Raw genomic sequence first — 23396 nt, 5'->3', positions numbered from 1 at the left:
TACCCGCTCGCTTAGGCAGCTGGCTCCTCAGTGACTGGCAGAGAGCAGTCCTCTTCCACCTCCTCGTCTCCACCATCGCTGGCACTGGATGGCTTACGTACAGGCTCCTGGGCTTCTGGTTCATCATCTGAAAGCACAAAGCCAGAGAAGAGTGGTTACCTGCAGGGGAGGGGGCCAGGAATGGGAAAGGCCTTATGAAATGCCAGTCTCATGGAAAGTGGGGAAGGATTGTGGTGAGGCTGCTGTCTTCCAACGCATCTGGAGACTGAGGCGGTAACAAGACTAGGGTGGGTCTCAACAATGGAGCAGGAAGCATAAATGCGCATGCAGGCCCAGTGAATGGCTGAGGCTGCAAATGCGAACTTTGCATCTGTGCTCACCCACGAGGAGCATGGGGTCTGACACATGCTGATTGAGGAGAGACTGCACACACGAGACATTGAACTCAGAGCATGGCATGTTAAGGTTCATGGAAAAGGTATTCACCCTCAGGAATCGCGTCAGGTCGTTGAACTTTTTCCTGCATTGGGTGGCTGTCCTGGGCACCTTGTTTCTCGCAGACACGCTCTGCACATAAGAACATAAGAACATAAGAAATAGGAGAAGGAGTAGGCCATAAGGCCCCTCGAGCCTGCTCTGCCATTTAATAAGATCATGGCTGATCTGATCATGGACTCAGCTCCACTTCCCCGTCCGCTCCCCATAACCCCTTATCCCCTTATCGTTTAAGAAACTGTCTATTTCTGTCTTAAATTTATTTAATGTCCCAGCTTCCACAGCTCTCTGAGGCAGTGAAATCCACAGATTCACAACTCTCTGAGAGAAGAAATTTCTCCTCATCTCAGTTCTACATGGACGGCCTCTTATTTAAGATCATGCCCTCTAGTTATAGTCTCCCCCACCAGTGGAAACATCCTCTCTGCATCCACTTTGTCAAGCTCCTTCATAATCTTATACATTTCTATAAGATCACCTCTCATTCTTCTGAATTCCATGAGTAGAGGCCCAACCTACTCAACCTTTCCTCATAAGTCAACCCCCTCATCTCTGGAATCAACCTTGTGAACCTTCTCTGAACTGCCTCCACAGCAAGTATATCCTTTCGTAAATATGGAAACCAAAACTGCACGCAGTATTCCAGATGTGGCCTCACCAATACCCTGTATAACTGTAGCAAGACTTCCCTGCTTTTATACTCCATCCCCTTTGTAATAAAGGCCAAGATTCCGTTGGCCTTCCTGATCACTTGCTGTACCTGCATACTATCCTTTTGTGTTTCATGCACAAGTATCCCCAGGTCTCGCTGTACTGCAGCACTTTGCAATCTTTCTCCATTTAAATAATAACTTGCTCTTTGATTTTTTTCTGACAAAGTGCATGACCTCACACTTTTCAACATTATACTCATCTGCCAAATTCTTGCCCACTCACTTAGCCTGTCTATGGACAACTTCCCTCCACTATCTTTGGAACATGTGCGACTGTAGCTTCCTGCCAGTCTCGCTCCGCAACAATACACGTCGCCTCTCCACACCATCCAGGAGTGCATACACGGCGGCGTTGGAGAACCGGTCAGCACGCTGATGATCAATCGTCTCTGCCACCTTCCCTCTCTCAGTAAGAATGTATAGGCAGTGAAGATAAGCATGAGGCTGTGCCGCATCATATCACCGCCTCAATTGAATCCAGATGGTGCCAGTATGTCTATTGCGCAGCTACAAATGCTGAATACCGCTCGGATTTTACAGTCCCACTTACCGCCATTTAGCGCTTCAAGAGTGACGTGTAACGCCTGATTTGCCAGTCCAATCCCCTCTTCAGGTGGTAAAACTGAATTTCGCGATTGGCAGCAGTAAAATCACTGGCCAGGTGATACCAAATTTCCACCCCTAATTTTTCAGTATAATTTTGCCAGCTTTACAGGTGGAATATGTTTCTTCAGCTTCTAGCACGATATAGAATTATAGGGGCAGAAATTCAGCAGTGCAAGAAAGCTGGCGCACTTATGATTTTTTCTTTGTACTTACTGCACAGATCCTTGATGAGTTTGGAAGAGCCATTTTCAGGACTTTGGCATTTTTTCAAAGTCCCAGAGGAAATGTGTAATAATGGGGGCGGGCCATAGACTCAAAGCCAGGCTGAGTAGTTGAATATAGGTCAGACAGGGACTCCAATCAGCGGTGGAGTAGTGATGATGTCACAGCACGTGTGCGTCGCCATGTTCTTTCCCCTCTGTTAAAGGGGAGAGATTCTGTCATTTTTTATCTTCGGCCACTGGGCCACCAGGGAGCATTTCGGCCAGGTCAGCGGCCTGGCACCCAGTGCAGAGAAGATGCACCGACAGAAAAACCTGTTGGGATCGACGAGTTCAGTTGAATTTATGTCGGTATGTTTTTTTCTTTATTAAACGCCGCGGTGCACTAGTTGATAACTCGCTTGCAGCTGTCATCAGCATTGGGTGGTATGGGGTCCAGGCCGAAAAATCCCTAACCTGAATTTGGGCTGGGTCCGCCAGTTGACCCCAAAGTGGCGGTCATTCGACTTTGACGAACGTCCACCACAAACGGGCAGGAAAGGATCTCTCTGAGACCCTGAATTTCGGCCCCATAAAGCCATAGGGCTGGATTTTCGGCTTTTGAGATTTCGGGGTGATAATGGAGGAGGGGCGGTCCTGATACCATCTGGAAAAAGTTTCCACCCTTGTCTGCAAAATTTGGCAAAAAATGAGGTTCCGTGATCGGAGGCGCAAAATCAGGTGTTACACAAGGAACTTTTTGTGCCCCAGCTGAAAATCGTGGCGTTAAAAAAGTTTTGTTGATTTCAGGAACTTCATTGTTGCTCAGTGCCCTGGAACATAACACTGTATATTGTATGGTTTTAGTTTGATGGGATTTTTGTTGCCATGTTGCAGTTAAATTTATGATTCATCCTTTGCCATTGGTGTCTTGTATATCATTCTAACGTTCACCGGAGATGTGCCTTTATGGGGGCACTTAGCGTGTCCATTATTAGCTCCATCCTTCAGTATCCTTCATGTAGGAAAACCGGTCCATTATGAGCTGGCGTCGTGCGACTCTTGGTCCAGCAGAATCTCCACGCTGCCTCTCCCGTGGATGGTGTGGCTATCAAAAGGTAGCCTCGCCAGGCTCCTCGTCATCGTCCTCCTCCTCCTTAGTGGGCCTGCAATCCCCACTGACAATGCCTGGCCCCTCATGATGGCCAAGTTGTGCAAGATGCAGCACACCACAATGAATTTGGATACCTGTTGAGGGAAGTATTGAAGGCTGTCTCCAGACCGGACCAGGCATCAGTCTGCCTGTAGGAGATGGCATATCTCAGTCAGCATTTCCTTTTGGAGGTGCAGCCTTCTCACACACTGCTCCTCAGAGAGCTGGAGATATGAGCGTTGGTGCCTGTAAACCCGTGGGGGGTAAGCCCTCCTCCCCAGATGTCTTCAACCTCTCCTCATCCGTAGGCCGACATGGCCAAGAGCCCTTCTTCTAGCTTGATGCCGCCTGGCTATAGCACGGAGCATGATATGCTGTTGAACTAGTAATTCCCTCATTAAAGGCTCTCAACGAAGTTGTAAGGGCACTGTAATGACAGATAAAAGTGCCGTTTGCAAGTCAGAGCTTCATGCAGCGTGCTGTGCGCAACCGTTGCAGTCTACGTGACCTGCGATGTAGGAGCCTCATCCCTCCATTTAAATATGTTGCCAATACTACCTGCTGCCTAGTTTTTCAAACGTTTCCTGGGGCGGGCGTTAAATGGGTTATTGGGGCTGAATTTTGCTTCCAGGGCGGTAGCCGAGCATTGTGCAACTAGAAACTAGAGGGCGCGGCATTAAGATTTTGCGCGTCGCAAACCATGAGCTGAATTTGCCAGTGGGAGGGTAAAAGCTGGATGCCCTGCATTACGCCTAGAAACACTACTTACCACCCCTCCGGGGTGCAAACTGAGGCACAACCAAGCGGAAAATCCTGTCCTATAGAGTCATTACGGCACAGAAGGAGGCCATTCAGCCCCTCGAGTCCATGCCGGCTCTCTGTAGAGCAATCCAGTCAGTCCCATTCCCCCACTCTATCCCCATTGCCCTGCAAGTTTATTTCCTCAAGTGCCTATCCAATTTCCTTTTGAAATAATTGATCCGTCTCCACTTCCACCACTCTCGTTGGCAGCGAGTTTCAGGTCATTACCACTCGCTGCGTAGAAACGTTCTACCTCACATCCCCCCTGTATCTCTTGCCTAAAACCTTAAATCTGTGTGCCCTAGTCCTTGTACCATCAGCTAATGGGAACAGCCTTTCTCTGTCTACCTTATGCAAACCTGTCATAATCTGGTACATCTCTATCAAATTTCCCCTCAATCTCCTTTGCTCCAAGGAGAACAACTCCAGCTTCTCCAACCTAACCTTGTAGCTGAAATCCGTCATCCCTAGAACCATTCTGGTAAATCTCCTCTGCACCCGCTCGAGGACCTTCACATCCTTCCTATAGTGTGGTGACCAGGACTGGACGCAATACTCTAGTTGTGGCCTTACCAGAGCCTTATAAAGGTTCAGCATAACTTTCCTGCTTTTGTATCTAATACCTCTATTTATGAAGCCCAAGATCCCATATGCTTTGCTAATTACTCTGTCAATATGTCCTGTCACCTTCAAAGATCTATGCACATGAACCCCCAGGTCCCTCTGACCCTGCACACTCTTTAGAACTATGCCATTAAGTCTATATTGCCTCTCCCTATCCCTTCTGCCAAAATTCATCACCTCACACTTCTCTGTATTAAATTCCATCTGCCACTTGCCTACCCATTCTGCTAGCTTATCTGTGTCCTGTTGCAGTCGATTGGTATCATCCTCACTGTTTGCCACACCTGCAAGTTTGGTATCATTGGCAAATTTTGAAATTTTACTCTGTATTCCAATATCCAAGTCATTCATTTATTTATATATATATCAAAAAAAGCAGTGGTCCTAGCACTGAGCTTTGGGGAACACCACTGTCTACAAACCTCCAGTCTGAAAAACAACGATTTACCACGACTCGCTGTTTTCTGTCCTTAAGCCAATTTCTTTTCCAAGCTGACACTGACCTTCCTATTCCATGAGCCTCAATTTTGTTAACCAAACGTTTCTTAAAATCCATATAGACAACATCCACTGCATTCCCTTCATCAACCTTCTCTGTTACTTCATCAAAAAATTCAATTAGATTAGTCAAACATGATCTGCCTTTTATAAATCTGTGCTGGTTCTCCTTAATTAACTTAAACCTCTCCAAGTGCCTGTTAATTTTTTCCCTAATTATTGTTACTAAAACCTTACCCACCACTGATGTTAAACTGACCAACCTATAGTTACTAGGATTGTCCTTGCACTCTTTCTTGAACAAGGGTGTCACATTTGCCACTTTCCAATCCTCTGGCACCTCAGGAAGGATAGAATAAAAGGAAAAGGAGGTGGGGTAGCATTGCTGGTTAAGGAGGAGATTAAGGCAATAGTTAGGAAGGACATTAGCTTGGATGATATGGAATCTATATGGGTAGAGCTGCAGAACACCAAAGGGCAAAAAACGTTAGTGGGAGTTGTGTACAGACCTCCAAACAGTAGTAGTGATGTTGGGGAGGGCATCAAACATGAAATTAGGGGTGCGTGCAATAAAGGTGCAGCAGTTATAATGGGTGACTTTAATATGCACATAGATTGGGCTAACCAAACTGGAAGCAATACGGTGGAGGAGGATTTCCTGGAGTGCATAAGGGATGGTTTTTTAGACCAATATGTCGAGGAACCAACTAGGGAGGAGGCCATCTTAGACTGGGTGTTATGTAATGAGAGAGGATTAATTAGCAATCTCGTTGTGCGAGGCCCCTTGGGGAAGAGTGACCATAATATGGTGGAATTCTGCATTGGGATGGAGAATGAAACAGTTAATTCAGAGACCATGGTCCAGAACTTAAAGAAGGGTAACTTTGAAGGTATGAGGCGTGAATTGGCTAGGATAGATTGGAGAATGATACTTAAGCGGTTGACTGTGGATGGGCAATGGCAGACATTTAGAGACCGCATGGATGAACTACAACAATTGTACATTCCTGTCTGGCATAAAAATAAAAAAGGGAAGGTGGCTCAACCGTGGCTATCAAGGGAAATCAGGGATAGTATTAAAGCCAAGGAAGTGGCATACAAATTGGCCTGAAATAGCAGTGAACCTGGGGACTGGGAGAAATTTAGAACTCAGCAGAGGAGGACAAAGGGAAAATGGAGTATGAGAAGAAGCTTGCAGGGAACATTAAGACGGATTGCAAAAGTTTCTATAGATATGTAAAGAGAAAAAGGTTAGTAAAGACAAACGTAGGTCCCCTGCAGTCAGAATCAGGGGAAGTCATAACGGGGAACAAAGAAATGGCGGACCAATTGAACAAGTACTTTGGTTCGGTATTCACGAAGGAGGACACGAACAACCTTCCGGTTATAAAAGGGGTCGGGGGGTCTAGTAAGGAGGAGGAACTGAGGGAAATCCTTATTAGCCGGGAAATTGTGTTGGGGAAATTGATGGGATTGAAGGCCGATAAATCCCCAGGGCCTGATGGACTGCATCCCAGAGTACTTAAGGAGGTGGCCTTGGAAATAGTGGATGCGTTGACAGTCATTTTCCAACATTCCATTGACTCTGGATCAGTTCCTATAGAGTGGAGGGTAGCCAATGTAACCCCACTTTTTAAAAAAGGAGGGAGAGAAAACAGGGAATTATAGACCGGTCAGCCTGACATCGGTAGTGGGTAAAATGATGGAATCAATTATTAAGGATGTCATAGCAGTGCATTTGGAAAGAGGTGACATGATAGGTCCAAGTCAGCATGGATTTGTGAAAGGGAAATCATGCTTGACAAATCTTCTGGAATTTTTTGAGGATGTTTCCAGTAGAGTGGACAAGGGAGAACCAGTTGATGTGGTATATTTGGACTTTCAGAAGGTGTTCGACAAGGTCCCACACAAGAGATTGATGTGCAAAGTTAGAGCACATGGGATTGGGGGTAGTGTACTGACATGGATTGAGAACTGGTTGTCAGACAGGAAGCAAAGAGTAGGAGTAAATGGGTACTTTTCAGAATGGCAGGCAATGTTGGTTCCCAATGTTGGGCTAACCAAACTGGAAGCAATACGGTGGAGGAGGATTTCCTGGAGTGCATAAGGGATGGTTCCCAATGTTGGGGAAGTCCAGAACCAGAGGTCACAGTCTAAGGATAAGGGGTAAGCCATTTAGGACCGAGATGCGGAGGAACTTCTTCACCCAGAGAGTGGTGAACCTGTGGAATTCTCTACCACAGAAAGTTGTTGAGGCCAATTCACTAAATATATTCAAAAAGGAGTTAGATGAGGTCCTTACTACTAGGGGGATCAAGGGGTATGGCGAGAAAGCAGGAATGGGGTACTGAAGTTGAATGTTCAGCCATGAACTCATTGAATGGCGGTGCAGGCTAGAAGGGCCGAATGGCCTACTCCTGCACCTATTTTCTATGTTTCTATGTATGTTTCTATCAAGGGAAGATTGGAAGATTATGGCAAACCCTTCCGCTATCTCCACCCCCACTTTCCTTAGCAACCTGGGATGCAAGCCACCCGGACCAGGTGACTTATCCACTCTTAAGCATATCCAGCCTTTCCAGCACATCCTGCCTATCAGTTTACACCCCATCCATTACCTCTACCATCTCTGCTTCTACAGATATTTTGTCAGCATCCTCTTTTCGTAAACATCGATACAAAGTACTCATTAAGTATTCTAGCCTTGTCCTGTACCTCTAAGCATATATCATCTTCTTTGTCCCCAATAGGCCTCACACCGCCTCTTAGTACCCGCTTACTATTTACATGCTGGTAGAGGATTTTTGGGTTCCCTTTTATGTTAACTGCCATTCTATTCTCATAATCTCTCTTTGCCTGTCTTATTTCCCTCTTCAGCGCAGAAACGGGCCATTCAGCCTAATCAGTCCATGCCGGCGTTTATGTTCCACTCGAGCCTCTTCCCGTCTTTCTTGATCTAACTCTATCAGCATAACCCTCTGTTCCCTTCTCCCTCACATGCTTATCTAACCACCCATAGATGTACCTATATTATTTGCTTCAAACAATCCCTGTGGTAGCGAGTTCCACATTCTCACCACTCTGGGTAAAGAGGTTTCTTCTGAATTCCCTATTTGATTTCTTGGTGACTGTCTTATATTGATGGCCTCTAATTATGCTCTTCCCCACAAATGGAAACTATGGCCCCAAGTTTCCACACGCGGCAAAACAGGCGCCCCTCCGAGCTGGGCGCCCGTTTTTCGCGGCAAAAACGGCGCCTGAAAAAAAACGCATTATTCTCGAGCGCTTTGTAGCTCGATGTCAGCTTGGAGCGGCGCCCAGGGGGCGGAGCCTACCACTCGCGCCGATTTTGTAAGTAGGAGGGGGCGGGTACCATTTAAATGAGTTTTTTTCGTGCCGGCAACCCTGCACGTGCGCGTTGGAGCGTTCGCGCACGCGCAGTGTGAAGGAAACATTGGCCCTCGGCCATTTTTGTCGTTCTTTGCAGCTGTTCATTTTTTATCATTTTTTAATAAAAGCACATTGCCCTTCCATGATCAGCACTGAGGCTTCTTGCAGCAGTGAGAAGGCTGCAGGAAGCCTCAGAAGTTGAGGCAGCCGTTTCCCGACGGGCCCGACTGACGGCAGGGGGGCCTCCCTCCCCTGCCGTCGGGAATGGCTGCCTCAACTTCTGGGGCTTCCTGCAGCCTTCGCCCCCCCCCCCCCCCCGCCGTCGGGAACGGCTGCTGCCGTCGGTCGGTCGGGCCCTCACTGTGTTTCCCCCCCCGCGGGAACGGCTGCTGCCATCGGTCGGTCGGGCCCTCACTGTGTTTCCCCCCCCCGCGGGAACGGCTGCTGCCATCGGTCGGTCGGGCCCTCACTGCCTTTTCCCCCCCCACGGGAACGGCTGCTGCTGTCGGTCGGTCGAGCCCTCACTGCGTTTCCCCACCCCCCCGCCGGCGGGAACGGCTGCTGCCGTCGGTTGGTCGGGCCCTCACTGCCTTTTCCCCCCCCGCGGGAACGGCTGCTGCTGTCGGTCGGTCGAGCCCTCACTGCGTTTCCCCACCCCCCCGCGGGAACGGCTGCTGCCATCGGTTGGTCGGGCCCTCACTGCGTTTCCCCACCCCCCCGCCGGCGGGAACGGCTGCTGCCATCGGTCGGTCGGGCCCTCACTGCCTTTTCCCCCCCCCGCGGGAACGGCTGCTGCCATCGGTTGGTCGGGCCCTCACTGCGTTTCCCCACCCCCCCGCCGGCGGGAACGGCTGCTGCCATCGGTCGGTCGGGCCCTCACTGCCTTTTCCCCCCCCGCGGGAACGGCTGCTGCCATCGGTTGGTCGGGCCCTCACTGCGTTTCCCCACCCCCCCGCCGGCGGGAACGGCTGCTGCCGTCGGTTGGTCGGGCCCTCACTGCGTTTCCCCCCCCCACGGGAACGGCTGCCTCAACTTGTGAGGCTTCCTGCAGCATTCTCCCTGCCTGAAGCACTTTCACACAGGTAGGAAGATGGTTTATTTAATCTTTTCTTTGCTTATAAATTTTTATTCAGGTTGGAATTATTTGTATAATATTTGTATAAGTATAACTAAGGATTTATATCCAATTATGACTTCCCTTCTCCCCTCCCCCCCCCCCCCCCCCCCAACCTCGTTCTGGACGCCTAATTTGTAACCTGCGCCTGATTTTTTAATGTGTAGAACAGGTTTTTTCAGGCCTACAAAAATCTTCACTTGCTCCATTCTAAGTTAGTTTGAAGTACGTTTTCACTGTGGAAACTTTCAAATCAGGCGTCAGTGGCTGGACACGCCCCCTTTTGAAAAAAAAATTCTGTTCAAAAGTGAAACTGTTCTAAATGACTAGAACTGCAGAAAACTTAAATGTGGAGAATTGCGATTTCTAAGATACTCCGTTCTCCACCAGTTGCTCCTAAAAATCAGGAGCAAATCATGTGGAAACTTGGGCCCATTCTCTCTATATCTACTCTATCAAAACCTTTCATAATTTTAAAAACCTCTATTAGGTCACCTCTCAGCTTTCTGTTTTCAAGAGAAAAGAGATCCAGCCTGTTCATCTTTTCCTGATAGGTATACCCTCGCATTTCTGGTATCATCCTTGTAAATCTTCTCTGCGCCCTCTCTAGTGCCTTTATATCCTTTTTATAAGATGGCGACCAGAATTGTATGCAGCACTCCAAATGTGATCCAACCAAGGTTCAATACAAGTTTAGCATAACTTCACTATTTTTCTATTTTATCCCTCTAGAAATAAACCCTAGTGCTTGGTTTACTTTTTTTAATGGCCTTGTTGACCTGTGTTGCTACTTTTAGTGATTTGTTTATTTATACTCCAAGATCCCTTTGCTTCTCTACCCCACCCAGACTCGTAATGCTACAAGTAATAAGTGACCTCCCTATTCTTCCTACTAAAATGTAATACTTCAATTTTATCTGTGTTGAAATTCATTTGCCAATTATATGCCCATTCTGCAAGTTTATTAATATCCTCCTGTAATCCTCCTCAGTATTCACTATCCCTCCCAATTTGGTGTCATCCGCAAATTTAGAAATTGTGTTTTTGATTCCAAAGTCTAAATTATTAATATAAATTGTGAGCAACAGTGGTCCCGACATTGATCCTTGTGGAACACCACTTCCCACCTTCTGCCACTGTGACTAGCTACCCTTTACTCCTGCTCGCTGCTTCCTGTCTTGAAGCCAGCTAGCTATCCATTCTGCCACTTGTCCCCTGACTCTGCATTCTCTGACCTTATTCATTAGTCTATTATGTGGTACCTTATCGAAGGCCTTTAGAAAATCTAGATAAATTATATTTACGCATTACCCTTGTCTACTCTCTCTGTTACCTCTTCAAAAAAATCAATGAGGTTGGTCAAGCAAGACATTTTACCTTTTGAAATCCATGCTGACTATTCATTGTTATATTTTTGGTTTCCAGATGTTCTTCTATTTTCTCCTTTAGTAGGGATTCCATTATTTTTCCTACCAGCGATGTTAATCTGACTGGTCTATAGTTCCGTGGACATGTTCTATCTCCCTTAAATATAGGTATTATGTTAGCTATCTGCCAGTTATGCTCTTTGAATTTGACTCGCTTATTTAATATATCTCCTCTTTTTATTTTAAATGCAGTTATCTCTAATAATCTCATCATCTGATGTCATGTCCACATGTTCTATCTCCCTGGTAAATACTGAAGCAATGTAATTATTTAATATTTCTGCCATCTCAATATCGCTGCCTGTGACATTATTCTGTCCATCCTTTAGTGGTCCTATTCCCATCCCGACCTCCCTTTTTTTAATTGATGTGCCTGTAAAATATTTTACTATTTTGGTTTCTGTTCTTAATTTAATTTCATAGTTCTTCTTTGCCTTCCTAATTGTTTTTTTGACTTCTCTCCTAATCTCTTCATATTCTTCCATATCATGCTCTCCCCTGCTGTCCATGTGCTTAATGTATGCCTCCTTCCTTACCCTCAATTTTTCCCTTATGGCTTTATTCATCCATGGAGTGTCATTAGTGTTTAGCTTGTTCTTGTTTTTTAGCGGAATATATTTTTCCTGGACTCTGTTGAATAATGTTTTAAATGTTTCCCATTGCTGTTCTATGTCATTGTTTGCCAATATTGTTGTCCATTTTATTTTCCCAAGTTCTATTCTCAGCCCCTCAAAATCAGTTTTTCTCCAATCCATTACCCTAGTCGTGATCATATTTATGTCCTTCTCAATTATCATCTTAAAATGTATTATATTATGGTCACTATTGCCTAGATGTTCCCTTACTTTTACTTCTCTTATCTGCTCTGCTTCATTCCCCATTACTGGATCCAATTACAAATCTTCCCTTGTTGGGCTTTTTACATACTGGGTTAGAAAGGAGCCCTGTACACATTGTAGGAACTGTTCAGTTGGTTTGCAAAATTATTTGAAGAAAGATTAAAGGACTTTTAAAAAATGTATTGAGGTAAAACTTATATTGAGTATTTCTTTTAAAAGAGTGTGTGGTGCATGAGAAAGATTGCAAAAAATGGTGGTACTAATTACATGTAGCTTTTGTTTTGTATCCTGTAAACTTATGAAAGCGCATTTAGCTGAGATTGGGTAGATTTTCAATTTGCTGTCCAGATGTAAAACTGGTGTTGTAAATCGGCTGCTCATTATAGAAACCACCCACATTTCTTTTCCATTGATTGTCTGCATTAAAGAAAAGGCTTCTCCAATGTTGCCGCAAATCAGAGCTATAAATTTTATAGCCACACTAGTCAGTTGCTGTACAATCTTTGGAGACTGACCTCAGAGCCTGCATGTAGGTGTGCTGTTTCTCAGACATCTTTATTTTCAGGCGAGTTCCCATGAGTTCTGGATGCCACAACTCTGAAGCCATGGACAGCCTTCTCCTCAGCTTCCACTGGTAAAGTGGTACATTCTCTCCCACTCTCCACTTTTACGGTTCCCTCGTGCTCTGTGAATAACCTGGTGCCACATCCTTTGAGATATACTGAAAGTATCTCAGTTGACTTGTGGGACTGAAAAAGCAAGTTATCATGAGGTGATAACAAGGGTTGTGGCAGAGGAGCATGGGCAGGATGTTGGTCCAGGAACTCATGGGTGCGCATCACCATTTCATCATCTTCATAGTCGATGAGGAAGAAGTTCTTTCTTTCCTCACCCTCCTCCTCATTATCATTATCAATATTATTGTCATCATCATCATCTTCCTATTCCTTATCCTCCACCCCCTGTTGCGATGATGGATCTGCAGGACAGGAGGGTACAGGCTAAAAATGGTTGACGGTTATACCCTTGGGATTAAGGAGACAAAGAAGAGGGTGGAATTGTGGTGCTTCACGGGGATGCTATAGCGACTGAAGGTGTATAGCCATTAACCTGGCGTTGGCCCTATTTTCCTGACATCACTATCTCCCACAGCTGGAGCACAGTGCTGCCCCAGCATTTGCACGGCCTGCTCCTTGTAAGGGATTAGCTCCTTAATATCAGGGTTGCCCACTTTGGTCCTCTGCCTCTTGTAGACATTGTGCACAATTCCTCCTGAAACAAGATTGAGTGAATTTAGTGAAGACTAGCAATTGAGACTGTTCCCCAGGTGGTAGTGAACAGGTAATGTAAGAAATATGTTGGAATTGCACTGTTACAGTGTAGAAAGGGGCTTTAAGGTTCTGCATTCAAGTAAGTGCTGTTAGTGAGATACTGTACTGTACGATCCCTAGTTTGTGTCCAGTTTAAGCAGAGTAAAGTTTGCCGAATTAGTTGTATACTTGTTAATGTTAGAAGGTGAAGAGTGTACTGATGCCCAGGATGCTCAAGAATGAAAAAGGAGAGTGGTAAGGCTTTTAGCTTGTCTGCCCACGTTATTGAACATCTTGCAGCATTGGACTTCAGTTCTTGAGGTGAGAGAATTGGCACTTAGTGCCAGTGCTATCTCCCACCACATGGCTTGAGACAGATTTTTGAGCTTACTCCAATGAAGACCTAGCAGTCTTTCTAGCCTTTGTTCAGTCTCAAGGAGGGATTGGAGGTCAGTCCCATTGTCACTCCTTGCAATTCCCTTCTTCCTTCTCAGCTGTCTGTGCCAGATCCTGCAGTAGAAGACATTCTTGAAAAGTGGGACAAAAGCACACATGAGCCATCCAATGCAGCGACCTGACAGTGATCTGAGTGGTCCAAAGACTTTGCTACTTAACCTGCTGCTCCCACAGCCTACTGCTGAAATCTTCTACCGGACATGGCTTTTTAAAGATTACATGCTAATTTCCAAGCACCCCAGCACATTACTGCCATTTTACACTGGAGAACCTCCAATGATATGCAAATGACTGACCCACAAAATTGTGTCGGATTCAGTTCTGTAGAGCATTATGGATGGGAAGTCAGATAAATCTGGCACAATTCGTTATGTCGAACTTCAGGGTCAAAAACCGAAAATCTATTCCAGGCTAATTAGGTGGAAATTCAAATTGTGATGTAAACAGATTGAAAGGGCACATGAGGAAGGGGAAGAAGTTGTGTGTGAGGGGGCTTCTGGCATTCTTGCCACCTTGCCTTGAAGGGAGCAATTAGGAATAAGGGTGCAAGGTGAATGGAGGATTAGGATAAGATGAGTGAGTGGCAGTGGAACAAGGGAAAGGGAAGGATACTGAAGTTGAGTGTGTTTTTTCAAAAGGGAGGAGGCAGGAGCAGTGATAGGAGTAAGGGGATGGGAAGAACAGGAACGGGTAGTGAATACAATGGGAGTGAGACAGTGAGGTGAAGCATGGGCGATTGGAAAAGGAGCTGCTCAGGGTTACATATTCCCTGCAACCTTTACCCCAGCTTGCAGACAGCAGCTGTTAGTGGCTCCTTTCACACCACACCAGCCATCCTACCCACCACCCGAAAGGAAAGAAGGAAAAACACAGAGACAAGCAGAAGAGGACAGAGAAAGAAGCAAAACGAGTTAGCGAGAGAGAAGGAAAGGAGACGCAGAAGACTGAGAGAGAGAAACAATCATCATCATCATAGGTGGTCCCTCGAATGAGGATGAGTTGTTTTCATCTGAGTTCACAAATGTTTTAATGAAGGACCCGTTATTCCACTCCTGAACTCCAATTGAAGGGATGGAAGATGCCTTTGCATAGATTATTTTAGTCAGCCACCACACGGGCTTGACAGAGCTAAGCCTTTATCCAGTGGCAAGGGTTAACCAGGACGACTGGAGACCTGCTCTGCTGCACAGACCTAGTGCGCACACATATCACAGTGTGGGCTGGCCCGTGCTGCCCCTGGGCCCTTGGCTCTTCTGGGACCCATACCCTAATTCGCCGCACCTCCGCCACGATCTCTCACTGCTCTTCCGCCACAATCTCTCGCCCCTCCTCTGCCACAAACATTCGCCGCATTTCCGCCACGATCTCTCACCGGTCCTCCGCTACAAAAACATTCGCCGTACCTCCACCACGATCTCTCACCGCACCTCCACATCAAACATTCGCCAAACCTCCGCCACGATCACTCGTCGAATCTCAGCCACGAACTCTTATTGCTCCTCTGCCTCAATCACTCGCCACACCTCCACCACGATCTCTCGCCGCTCATCCACCCCGACCTTCCCACTCCTCCGCTGTACCAGATGTCATGTTTGTAACCTTCACATAACTGTAACCTGTATGTAACAACACTGTACACTGTATACACCTGAGTAATGCACACCTTGACCACAGCGGGTGAACTTGTGGGAGACACTCCTCACCTGGCCATCCAGGTATATAAAGGAAGGTCCCACGCAGGGTCAGCATTTCTTGGTCCTGGGAATAAAGGTTCAGGTCACGCAGTGACCTTGTCTGCAGTACATGCCTTATGTGATTCTATAGTAAGGTGTAAGGACACTACATTTGGTGACGAGAAATGAGAATCAACGACCCATGGGGATGGCCACCGGTAGCATAGAGGAACGGTACTGTGTTGGTGAGGACTGGGGCGATTTCGTTGAGAGGCTCCAGCAGAGCTTTGTCACGAAGGATTGGCTGGGAGAGGAAGCGGCTGGCAAGCGGAGGGCACATCTACTGACCAGCTGTGGATCCAAGACGTATGCGCTGATGAAAGACCTGCTCGCACCCGAGAAGCCAGCGGACAAGTCCTTTGAAGAGCTCAGCACTCTGATCGGTGAGCACCTCAAACCAGCAAGCAGTATACACATGGCCCAGCACCGGTTCTATACACACCAGCGTCGGGAGGGACAAAGCATATCGGACTTTGTTGTGGAGTTTGGCCAGCCTCTGTAAGTTCACAGATGCCTGCAGGGGGGAGATGTTAAGGGATTTCGTCATTGAGGGCATTGGTCATACCGGGATTTTCAGGAAGCTTATTGAGACCAAGGACTTGACTTTGGAAAGGGCAACGCTGATAGCTCAGACCTTCATGGCAGGGGAAGAGGAGACCAAGATCATTTACGTGCGCAGCCCTGGTTCCAACGTGCCGATGGACCAGGGAGTTAACATTGTAAACGAGACTCAGAACCCCGCAGGCAGACAAGGGCAATTCGACACCGCCCAGGCAGCAAAAGGCTCTAGGGTGGGTCAGCAACAGAGACAATGGCAGGGGGATCGGCAATTCACGCCATCACAAGGGACAATGCATCCCGGGATGGGACCATTGACACTCAGCAACAGAGTGCTGAGGAGTAATCAGAGAGGAATGCCTGTTAACAGTTCCTTTGTTCACAACAATCTCAGCTCATGCTGGAGGTGCGGTGGCAAACATGCTGCGAAAATCTGTAGGTTTCAACAATTTATCTATAGAAACTGTAACTTCAGTGGACATCTGGCCAGAATGTGCAGAAAGCCCGTAGCGAGGCTAGTTTACGAGGCAGAGGAACCAGACGAGGGGTCTGCAAGGCAGGGTGATGCTTGGGGCAAAGCTACGGACGCTGAAGTCCAGCGGGTTCATGTGGCAGACGTCCACAGCTCGTATACCAAAACGCCACCTATGATGATGAAAGTTCTATTAAATGGCATTCCGGTACACATGGAGCTGGACACAGGAGCCAGCCAGTCACTTATGAGTGCCCAACAATTTGAAAAGTTATGGCCACTCAAAGCTAACAGGCCCAAACTGGAACGCGTTGACACGCAGCTACGGGCGTACACCAGAGAGATCATCCCAGTACTAGGCAGTGCAAACTTGGTGGTCACACACAATGGATCGGAGAACCGGCTGCCACTCTGGATTGTCCCGGGGAATGGTCCCACGCTCTTGGGGAGGAGCTGGCTAGCCGAGATGAACTGGAAATGGGGGGATGTGCACGCCATTTCATCTGTGGAGCAAAGTTCATGCTCACAGTTCCTACAGAAATTCGAGCCACTTTTTCAACTAGGTGTTGTGACCTTTAAGGGCACCAAAGTAGTGATATGCATCACCCCGGACGCCAGACCAGTGCATTACAAAGCCAAAGCTGTGCCGTATGTGATGTGTGAGAGAATTGAGAGTGAGTTGGACAGGCTGCTAAGAGAGGGCATAATTTCGCCTGTTGAATTTAGAGACTGGGCAAACCCCATCGTTCCTGTCCTTAAAGCAGATGGCTCAGTCAGGATTTGTGGCAACTACAAGGCCACCATCAACTGAGTGTCACTACAGGACCAATATCCGCTTCCGAGAGCAGAGGATCTTTTTGTCACGCTGGCAGGTGGCAAGCTGTTCACCAAGTTGGACCTTACTTCAGCCTACATGACTCAGGAACTGGCTGAAGAATCCAAGCTTCTGACCACCATCACTACGCACAAGGGGCTATTTGTTTACAACAGGTGTCCGTTTGGCATTCGTTCAGTGGCCGCTATCTTCCAGAGGAACATGGAAAGCTTGCTTAAATCCATCCCTGGAACAATCGTATTCCAAGATGACATCCTAATCACGGGACGAGAAACCGAGGAACACCTCCACAACCTGGAGGAGATGCTACGCCGACTGGACCGGGTAGGCGTACGGCTAAAGAAGTCCAAGTGTGTGTTTTTGGTCCCAGAGGTCGAGTTTTTTGGGCAGGTGGGTTGCCGCAGATGGGATCCAGCCTACCGAATCCAAAACTGAGGTGATCCGTCGTGCGCCCAGGCCTGGCAACACATCAGAGTTGTGGTCATTTCTGGGACCATTGAACTACTTCGGGAACTTTCTGCTGAACTTAAACACATTGTTGGAGCCGCTGCACGTGCTCCTGCATAAGGGTTGTGAATGGTTTTGGGAGGACTGTCAAGAACGGGTTTTCAATCGGGCGCAGAATCTGCTTTGTTCTAACAAGCTGTTGACCTTGTACAACCCCTGTAAGAAACTGGTTTTAACATGTGATGCATCATCCTATGAGGTGGGTGCGTATTGCAGCAGAGTAATGATGAGGGCCAACTGCAACTTGTGGCTTATGCCTCCAGGTCGCTCTCCCAGGCAGAACGGGGATATGGGATGGTTGTAAAGGAAACACTCGCATGTGTCTACGGGGTGAAAAAGATGCACCAGTACCTTTTCAGCAGAAGGTTCGAGATAGAAATGGACCACAAACCGTTAACATCCCTGTTGTCTGACAGCAAAGCTGTCAATGCCATTGCGTCAGCTCGCATACAGCGGTGGGCCCTCACGCTGGCTGCATATGACTACACCATACGGCATCGGCCAGGCACCGAAAATTGCGCTGACGCGCTCAGCAGACTTCCAGTGGCGACCACTGAGGGGGCGTCGGAACAAAGCGCAGAGATGGTCATGGCCCTTGAGGCTTTCAACACCGCAGGCTCCCCCATCACAGCCAGCCAGATCAAAATCTGGACCAACAGAGATCCCCTCCTATCCTTGATTAAGAAATGTGTCTTGACTGGGGATTGGGCGCCCGCACACGGAGCGTGCCCCGAGGAGGTCAAACCGTTTCACAGACGGATGGACGAGCTCTCCATCCAAGCCGACTGCCTGCTATGGGGCAGCCGGGTAGTCATGCCCCAGAAAGGAAGGGAAGCATTCGTCAGGGAACTCCACAGCGAGCACCCAGGCATCGTGCTAATGAAGGCCATTGCCCGGTTGCATGTATGGTGGCCGGGAATTGACTCAGACCTGGAACACTAGGTTCACAGGTGCACAGCGTGTGCTCAGCTGGGAAATGCCCCCAGGGAGGCCCCACTCAGCCCATGGCCCTGGCCCACTAGGCCATGGTCACGTATTCACGTAGACTACACGGGCCCGTTCATGGGAAAAATGTTCCTGATTGTTGTCAATGCATACTCGAAATGGATCGAGTGCATCATATTGAATTCGTGCACGACATCCACCACCGTGGAAAGTCTGCATACAGTCTTTGCGACCCACGGCTTGCCGGACATCCTGGTTAGCGATAATGGCTCGTGTTTCACTAGCTATGAATTCCAGGAGTTTATGTCGGGTAATGCTTTCAAACACGTCAGGACAGCACCGTTCAAGCCAGCTTCCAATGGCCAGGCAGAACGTGCGGTTCAAATCATAAAACAGGGCATGCTCCGGATTCAAGAACCCTCCCTTCAGTACTGCCTATCGCGCCTCCTGCTGGCCTATAGGTCCCGCCCGCATTCGCTCACGGGAGTCCCGCCCGCAGAACTACTCATGAAACGCACGCTTAAAACGCGGCTGTCCCTCATTCATCCAGACCTGTCAGACATTGTTGAGGACAAGCGCCAGTCCCAAATCGAGTGCCATGATCGCAACTCAGTGGGGAGATGCATAGAAATTGATGACCCTGGAGTCGTTCTCAATCATGCTTTGGGACCCAAGTGGCTTGAGGGTACTGTAATTGGCAAAGGGGGGAATAGGGTCATAGTGGTCAGACTTAACAATGGGCAGATATGCCGCAAACATCTGGACCAAGTAAAGAAAAGGTTCAGCATGGACACTGCGGAACCTGAGGAAGATCATGAGATGTCACCCACACCACTGCCAGTGAACGAGTAACAAGGACTTTCAACAGCATGCACAGTCCCTGCGGCCAGCCCGGACAGGCCGGAATCACCTCAGGCGACAGAGACACATGCCAAGGCCCAACCACCAGAGCCCCAACTGCGGCGCTCCACGAGAGAGCTCGACCACCTGAAAGACACAATCTTTGACCCAAAGACGTTAGGGGGAGATGATGTCATATTTGTAACCTTCACATAACTGTAACCTGTATGTAACAACACTGTACACTGTATACACCTGAGTAATGCACACCTTGACCACAGGAGGTGAACTTGTGGGAGACACTCCTCACCTGGTCATCCAGGTATCTAAAGGGAGGTCCCACGCAGGGTCAGCACTTCTTGGTCCTGGGAATAAAGGTTCAGGTCACGCAGTGACCTTGTCTGTAGTAAATGCCATGTGATTCTATAAGATACAAGGACACTACACCAGGGCCCCGCCGATGTTCCTGTCCATGCTCCAAATGGCGACCTTGGTTTTGATGACATCACCCAGTCACCCACCTCTAAATCATTGCACACTTGTAGCCGCTCGTGCTGGAAGTTGTAGTGGTATGCCGTTCCAGCTCTTTTATATCCTCGACCTGCGGAAGTGTTCTGTTACAGTTCGGGGGGCCATGATGTTCCAGGCCCGCCACGCAAGCTCTTTTATATCCCCGGCCTGCGGAGGTTGGAGGCCATATCAAGGGGTCAGAAGAGAAACAATAACACAAAGATAACAGATCCATGTAAGAAAATTGCAGGGCTATGGGGGAAGAGCAAGAGAGTGTGACTAATTAGATAGTTTTCACAGGTATGATTAGCTAAATAGCCTCCTTCTGTGATGTAAGATTCTATAAGAAAGAGACCATATTCTCTAGTTTACTGTGTGCAATGCCACAGGCAATCGACTGATATTAATAAACATTACAACCCAAACATTCCTGCAACTGGTCAATGAATGGCACCCGCCATTTGTTATCAAGGGAAATCAGGGATAGTATTAAAGCCAAGGAAGTGGCATACAAATTGGCCAGAAATAGCAGCGAACCTGGGGACTGGGAGAAATTTAGAACTCAGCAGAGGAGGACAAAGGGTTTGATTAGGGCAGGGAAAATGGAGTATGAGAAGAAGCTTGCAGGGAACATTAAGACGGATTGCAAAATTTCTATAGATATGTAAAGAGAAAAAGGTTAGTAAAGACAAACGTAGGTCCCCTGCAGTCAGAATCAGGGGAAGTCATAACGGGGAACAAAGAAATGGCGGACCAATTGAACAAGTACTTTGGTTCGGTATTCACGAAGGAGGACACTAACAACCTTCCGGTTATAAAAGGGGTCGGGGGGTCTAGTAAGGAGGAGGAACTGAGGGAAATCCTTATTAGCCGGGAAATTGTGTTGGGGAAATTGATGGGATTGAAGGCCGATAAATCCCCAGGGCCTGATGGACTGCATCCCAGAGTACTTAAGGAGGTGGCCTTGGAAATAGTGGATGCGTTGACAGTCATTTTCCAACATTCCATTGACTCTGGATCAGTTCCTATAGAGTGGAGGGTAGCCAATGTAACCCCACTTTTTAAAAAAGGAGGGAGAGAGAAAACAGGGAATTATAGACCGGTCAGCCTGACATCGGTAGTGGGTAAAATGATGGAATCAATTATTAAGGATGTCATAGCAGTGCATTTGGAAAGAGGTGACATGATAGGTCCAAGTCAGCATGGATTTGTGAAAGGGAAATCATGCTTGACAAATCTTCTGGAATTTTTTGAGGATGTTTCCAGTAGAGTGAATAAGGGAGAACCAGTTGATGTGGTATATTTGGACTTTCAGAAGGTGTTCGACAAGGTCCCACACAAGAGATTGATGTGCAAAGTTAGAGCACATGGGATTGGGGGTAGTGTACTGACATGGATTGAGAACTGGTTGTCAGACAGGAAGCAAAGAGTAGGAGTAAATGGGGACGTTTCAGAATGGCAGGCAGTGACTAGTGGGGTACCGCAAGGTTCTGTGCTGGGGCCCCAGCTGTTTACACTGTACATTAATGATTTAGATGAGGGGATTAAATGTAGTATCTCCAAATTTGCGGATGACACTAAGTTGGGTGGCAGTGTGAGCTGCGAGGAGGATGCTGTGAGGCTGCAGAGCGACTTGGATAGGTTAGGTGAGTGGGCAAATGCATGGCAGATGAAGTATAATGTGGATAAATGTGAGGTTATCCACTTTGGTGGTAAAAACAGAGAGACAGACTATTATCTGAATGGTGACAGATTAGGAAAAGGGGAGGTGCAAAGAGACCTGGGTGTCATGGTACATCAGTCATTGAAGGTTGGCATGCAGGTGCAGCAGACTGTTAAGAAAGCAAATGGCATGTTGGCCTTCATAGCAAGGGGATTTGAGTACAGGGGCAGGGAGGTGTTGCTACAGTTGTACAGGGCATTGGTGAGGCCACACCTGGAGTATTGTGTACAGTTTTGGTCTCCTAACCTGAGGAAGGACATTCTTGCTATTGAGGGAGTGCAGCGAAGGTTCATCAGACTGATTCCCGGGATGGCGGGACTGACCTATCAAGAAAGACTGGATCAACTGGGCTTGTATTCACTGGAGTTCAGAAGAATGAGAGGGGACCTCATAGAAACGTTTAAAATTCTGACGGGGTTAGACAGGTTAGATGCAGGAAGAATGTTCCCAATGTTGGGGAAGTCCAGAACCAGAGGTCACAGTCTAAGGATAAGGGGTAAGCCATTTAGGACCGAGATGCGGAGGAACTTCTTCACCCAGAGAGTGGTGAACCTGTGGAATTCTCTACCACAGAAAGTTGTTGAGGCCAATTCACTAAATATATTCAAAAAGGAGTTAGATGAGGTCCTTACTACTAGGGGGATCAAGGGGTATGGCGAGAAAGCAGGAATGGGGTACTGAAGTTGAATGTTCAGCCATGAACTCATTGAATGGCGGTGCAGGCTAGAAGGGCCGAATGGCCTACTCCTGCACCTATTTTCTATGTTTCTATGTTTCTATCCCTGCCCTTGCCCGTTTAATCAATGTGACATTTTGCATGGTAAGTTGCTAGAAGTGCGAGATGGAAATGGCACAGTGCCCTCCATAGGACATCTGGGATCTGAGTGAACAGGGTGTATCTCTGAACAACTGTGTATCCCTTTAACCAATCAGATTAAAGGATTGTGAAATTAACAGTACATGATCTGAACACGGAAGTGTAAGTTCGAGTGGTGAATTCAATGTCAAATCAGATACAGAAAGAGAAATAAAGAGGGATAGAATGATTAGATTAAGAGAGAGAAAAAAGAGACAGAAAGAAAAAAGAAAAAATTATATAATTTTTAAATATCCAACAATAATTAAAACCCAAAGGAATGAGTCCCCACACTTCTAATAGTTAATTTTCAGTGCCAGTGAGATTGTCTGGCATAATTAACACTTAGTACTTCGTAAACAGGATAGTTAGACTTGAAATGACTTGACTTAAATTTGTGACAAGTTTACTTCGTATCTACATCACACCACTCAATGCATTTGAATGGAGAGTCAGAGAGTGAACTGCCGGCAGCAACATATCGTTTTCTGCGTTTAATTCGCACATATGCCCTTGCCTGAAGTTTCTGTGGCATTCGTATTTAAATTTATACTTAATTATTAGCCTTGCTGTTACTTTGACAGCAATTTTGGCCCTACAGCTTTAACAAATACTACTAATGTTGTAATATTTCATTTGTGAATAATAAGCAAAAAACTGCAAATGCTGGAAATTTGAAACTAAGACAGCAGGGCAGTCAACATTTGTGGAAAGAACAGACAAGTTAATGTTTGAGTATAACACATCAGAGCAGGAGAAAGATTCCAGGTGAACAGCATTTAAAAAGGAAC

At 47.1% G+C, this 23396-nt stretch overlaps 1 protein-coding gene across 1 annotated transcript in view; it reads left to right on the top strand.

The window, feature by feature from the left end:
* Positions 1 to 23396, top strand: part of cacna1c (calcium channel, voltage-dependent, L type, alpha 1C subunit) — a 1034505-nt gene that overhangs the window by 785227 nt on the left and 225882 nt on the right. The gene's annotated exons all lie outside the window — the stretch shown is intronic.

Source organism: Pristiophorus japonicus, chromosome 15 (assembly GCF_044704955.1).
Source record: "Pristiophorus japonicus isolate sPriJap1 chromosome 15, sPriJap1.hap1, whole genome shotgun sequence".
Taxonomy (NCBI): domain Eukaryota; kingdom Metazoa; phylum Chordata; class Chondrichthyes; family Pristiophoridae; genus Pristiophorus; species Pristiophorus japonicus.
The sequence above is the reverse complement of the archived record's forward strand: the minus strand, read 5'-3'. Positions and strand labels throughout refer to the sequence as shown.